The sequence below is a fragment of the Mandrillus leucophaeus genome, unplaced genomic scaffold, assembly GCF_000951045.1.
Source record: "Mandrillus leucophaeus isolate KB7577 unplaced genomic scaffold, Mleu.le_1.0 Scaffold116, whole genome shotgun sequence".
NCBI classification, from domain to species: Eukaryota; Metazoa; Chordata; class Mammalia; order Primates; family Cercopithecidae; genus Mandrillus; species Mandrillus leucophaeus.
The window spans coordinates 4,383,367-4,388,808 of record NW_012099876.1 but is presented as its reverse complement, the minus strand read 5'-3'; the positions used below and the strand labels follow the sequence as shown (position 1 = coordinate 4,388,808).

General features: G+C 36.9%; 1 protein-coding gene across 3 annotated transcripts in view; it reads left to right on the top strand.

Moving 5' to 3' along the window:
- MKKS (McKusick-Kaufman syndrome) overlaps positions 1–5,442 on the top strand; it is a 29,700-nt gene that overhangs the window by 7,710 nt on the left and 16,548 nt on the right. The window lies entirely within an intron of this gene.

The window sequence follows — 5,442 nt, the reverse complement described above, 5'->3', positions numbered from 1 at the left end:
TCTAAAAGATTACAGTATTTGTAATGAGGTAGAAGTATAGCAAGCTTCTCCCTCTTGTGTTCATTAATCTCTTGCTGTCATTCTATACTGAGAACTAAATTAAAGAAAACTTAACTAGCCCAGCTAATCTCAACCGTTAGTAGGTCATGGATGTGTTTTTGGAGGGTATAGACTCTTTTGCCCTCTAATTTTTCTTCTTTTTCTTACCTCCAGAACTGTAAGATGCCCTCTAATTTCGGACACGTGAAATGACAGCTGTTAACCTTTTATATATACCTGACATGAAAATCAGCCAAGGACATGCCAGGGGGCACGCATGGCTCATGCATGTAATCCCAGGATTTTGGGAGACTGAGGCAGGCGGATCACTTGAGACCAGGAGTTGAGACCAGCCTGGGCAACATGGTGAAACCCTGTCTCTACTAAAAGTACAAAAAGTATTCAGTCATGGTGGTGTGCTCCTGTAATCTCAGCTACTTGGGAGGCTGAGGTACGAGAATCCCTTAAATCTGGCATGTGGAGGTGAGCCAAGATCACACCACTACACTCCAGCTTGGGCAACAGAGTGAACATGGGCAAAAAACGAACATGCCAGGCATGATGCCCCAAGCTAGTTGACCTCAGTAATCCTCAAGAGTGTGCATCACGCCCTCCAAATGTTCCCCCCATCCATGATCACACACTGGAAATTCTGATTGACAGTACTGCCCAAGCTGGGGCACTAATTCTTGACTTGAAAAATTGCTTAGTAGAATGCTAGCCAAGACTTCCCAATGTAAATTGACTGCCACAGTTAACTGACAGTAATCTTAGAATCAAACATTTAGTGTTTCTTCATTTATGAAATGTGCTCATATACTTGCTATGAAAGCAAAACAAAATGAAAAATATGAAACTTTTGAGTAATTTAAGATCGTATTTTGGAGAGAAGAATATGAAAAAGTATAATCCACATTAAGATTGCCTCTAAACTTTTTCTAAACTTAACAAAAGACATTTTAGTGAATGAAACTATAAATATCAACTCTATTTTACTTGATCTAAACTTTACTAATCTCATTTCATGTCTCGATTTCTCTATCCTAAAGGAGTTTTTTTTTAGAAATATGTTTAAAGAAGATTCAGGAAAGAAAGATAAGAAAGGGCAGTGGCAAGTACATTAGAGAGTAAGGAAGGGAAAAAAGATGTGTCATTTCTCTTGTTGCTTTGCTCCAAACTTGAAAAGTTCAATAAATGAACATCAAACACTAACTTATTTTAGGGATTAACCAGTTACTGCTCATCGAATCTGATCATTTTGAGCTTATTCTTGAGAAATCTTTGTTTTAGACTCAGAATCTCTGGTATCCACAAGATAGTTCCATGCCACTTGGAATGACTTGCCAAGTGTTTTGAGGGAAGGACCATCTCAAGGCAAACTGTAAACAGCTTAAGTTTGTTTGACAAATTGGATCTCCCGGTCTGCCTGCTTCTCAGTATCATGAACCTTTCTAAAACTCAAGGTTTTACAAACTTTGTTGTCAAGTTCATTTTAAGAAATGAGTTAATTTTTAAGAAATGTGTTAATTCTGAAAAGCAGCACACAGAGGCTTTGAGCATGGACTCTGGAGTATTTACATAAATATTGCCATAGCATATTTTGCAATAAAGCATTGAAAAATCTCAAATTTCTTTCAATCACAGATTGGTCAAATTAGGATATCTCCTTTACAATCAAATGCTGTATAGCTCTTAAAAATGATAATGTTATATTCTTTGGAAGAGATATTACAAAACAGCTTGTGTATCATGATCACATTTTTGTTACACCCAAAAGATTTTAGCTCTCTTTTCCTTATTTCTATATTTGCTAACTTTAAAAAGTAAGGTTATACTATATTTATTAGAAAAGGACAGTATGCTATTTTTTTTGAGAAGGAGTTTAGCTCTTGTTGCCCAGGCTAGAGTGCAATGGCGTGATCTCAGCTCACTGCAACCTCCGCTTCCCAGGTTCAAGTGATTCTCCTGCCTCAGCCTCTTGAGTAGCTGGGATTACAGGCGCCCATCACCACACCAGCCTAATTATTTGTATTTTTAGTAGAGACAGAATTTCACCATGTTGGCCAGGCTAATCTTGAACTCCTGACCTCAGGTGATCCACCTGCCTCTGCCTCCCAAAGTGCTGGGATTACAGGCATGAGCCACTGTGCCCAGCCCTAATTTTCATTTTGTAAAAAACCACAGAGGAACTAAGACGAAAAAAAGTGCTAAATTAAAATTGTATCCCCAAAATATGTTTGATTGTAAGTAAAAGCTCTGCAAAAGTTTATAAACAAAGTAAATAACACATTACCTCGCTAACTACCATATCAAATATAAAATTTGAAAACTATTTTTTTTTTGTAAAACTAGCAATGAACTTTGCTAGTAATGTCTAGTAAGGTCTAATGTGTCTTGCCCTGACAAGAGGTTATGCAGATAGTAGAATACATGCAGTGTACTGGAAATTGTTCACTATTAAGTGAAAGAAATGAAGTAGTTGAAAGTTATATGCCTATGTCACTTTTTTTAAATATATGTTTTTTCTTTTAAAATAGAGATGAAGTCTCACTTATATTGCCCAGGCAGTCTCGAACTCATGGGCTCAAGCAGTCCCCCTGCCTCAGCCTCCTAGAGTGCTGGGGTAACAGGTGTGAGCCACTGTGCCTGGCCTTTTTTTTCTTTTTATTTAATTTTTTTTTTCTTTTAAAATAGAGATGAGGTCTCACTATATGCCAGTGTCATTTTAAAGTGCTGAATTCCATCTTGCTCAGTGAAAGTGGACTATTGTATGTACAGTGTGATACTTACTGTTTTTATGTGAATTAAATGAAAACTCTAAAAATAGTTTGTAAAGTAAAAAGCCCTTTCATACTGATCCTAATCATTTCCCAAGCCTTTCAAAGGACGACAGAATTATCTGTCAGAAAATAGTTACTTGCTCTCTCTCACCCCCATTAGCCAAATCAATATATGAGATATGGAGAATTTGAGGAAATGGGGACATGTAGATGTTCAGTAAACATTAAAGCAATTAATCATTAAATCAGTCTATGTCATTACTAACCAGGAAATACTGTACTGAGTCTCAGTGATGTTTAGCAAATAAAGAGTTTTCAGTTAAAATAGATACTAATTTCCAGGTTTAACTAAACCTAAATCTAGAAAAAGATTCATCGATCCTTAAGTTATCCTAATGGGAAGAATAATAGACTGTTAAGCACAGTAAACATATAATTGTGCATTTCTTTTATCTTTAACTGGGAGATGACCCAAAGATTCACTAAGTATTATAGGGAGCTAACCCTATATAATTTTCACTCTTCTCAAGGAGGGTTCATAACTGTGTCATTACATGCTGTTAACCACTGTACTGGAGAGAATATTACAACACTTTCCCAAACATTGATGTTACAGATTATCATTTAATTTGTTTCTAATTTTAGCTCTTGAGTTACAAATCTCCATTTTATTATTACATCTTTTTATCCTATTCAGTCTCTTTTGCTGTTTGTTTTTTTGAAACAGTCTCATTTCGTCACCTCTGCTGGAGTGCAATGGTGTTATCTCAGCTCACTGCAGCCTCAAACTCCCAAGGTCCAAGTGATCCTCCTACCTCAGTCCCCCCACACAGCTGGAACTACAGGCATGCGCCAACATGCCCGGCTAATTTTTGTTTTTTTTGTAGAAATGGGTTTTGCCACGCTGCCTAGGCTCAAGTGATCTGCCCACCTCAGGCTCCCAAAGTGCTAGGATTACACTTGTGAGCCCCTGCACCTGGCCCTAATCTCTTTTTATATAAGCTAGGGTTTTTTTTTCTTGAGTTTATAGTTCAGGAAAAGGGTGACATATTGATGATCATGGAGAAGTAAATGGGGAATGACAGAGATGGTTGTTAAAAGTAATGTGACTTGATAACCTCATGTTGAGAGTAACAGAGGTGCCAAAGTCACCTTACGTATTGAGACTGGATATGAATAGCAATATCTTCTAGACCTTTAGTTTAAGGTGTTTTGCAAACAAAAATGCCATGTGTCAGTCAACACAGGCCAGTTGACTTTGGTGCAGCCTCTGTCCCTCCTATAAAAAGTAGCCCTTACTAGAATTCTTCCCTCGTTACTCTAAATCACCTAGTTCCTCCCCAGTTATTTTATTGTGCCCTCAAATCCCGAAAGGCTTTTGCCTTCGGACTTCACAATGAAATTTAATTATGATACAGTTATTTGTAATTGATTTCCTCTAAAAATGGAACATAAGCATGTCAATAAAAGGTGTATTCTCTAAAGGTTACAAAGAGTATATAGTATGCCACAGTACGTTACAAAAGGAAAAGGCCATAAAATACTTTCATTTACAAAGTAGGTCATGTTTTCTCTAGTAATTTTGCAACAAAGTTCTTATAAAATATGAATTTAGACCTCTGGGAGAAATGATTTATAATGCTAAGAATAACATGTTCATAGCTATAAGATAACATCTTTTATTATTTATTATTTTTAATATGTATACACAGAACACAGAGACGGTTCAGTCTATTTAACTCAGTACTATTGTATTTTAGTTTTAAAAGGGGGAGTAAGTAGAAATTCTTTTCAGACCTTTTTCTAATGGCATTTAGACAAAAATAATTTAGGAGATTTCATGGTACTAAAACTCAGAGATGCAATTGAGCCAGGTTCATAGCATGTCTCATAGATGGTGGAGCAGTCCTTATTAAGAGTATAAGGAAGAGTATAAGGAGTCTTTAGAGGTTGTCCAGACTCAAGTTCCCAAACCCAACAGATCATCAAACATAGCGCCTTTCTGGGCCCTACTTCTATCCTTTCCAAAAATTTTTTTAAAAGTCTATTTTAAAAGCTAACTAGCTTTGTAACTCTAGACAACTGTCTAGTCCCAGTTTCTTTATCTAAACTAGGTTGATAATAACCCTCTAAAGTAGGGTTTCTAGTGATTCAGGGCAAACACTCTAAAATGCAGTAGTTTTGCACATAAATGTGGAAATGGCATTAAATTCATTCTAATTCATAGCATCCGAGCCAGAAGTTTTTTACTGCAATTGGAATCCATGCTTAGCTGTTGTAATTGCAGTTGAAACACTGTCACTGTATCCTGTCAGAATATAGAACCTAAATTCTTTTTTCTCCCAAGTAGCTGGGACTACAGGCCCCCGCCACCACTCCCGCCTAATTTTTTTATATTTTTAGTAGAGACAGGGTTTCACAGTGTTAGCCAGGATGGTCTCGATCTCCTGACCTCATGGTCCGCCTGCCTCGGCCTCCCAGAGTGCTGGGATTACAGGCGTGAGCCACCGCACCCGGCCAGAACCTAAATTCTTACTGCATATTTGTGGATTACCATTTGATTCTTCTGTTAAAATTGTGACTAAATGTGATTGTAATTTTTTTTTTTTTTTTTTTTTTTTTT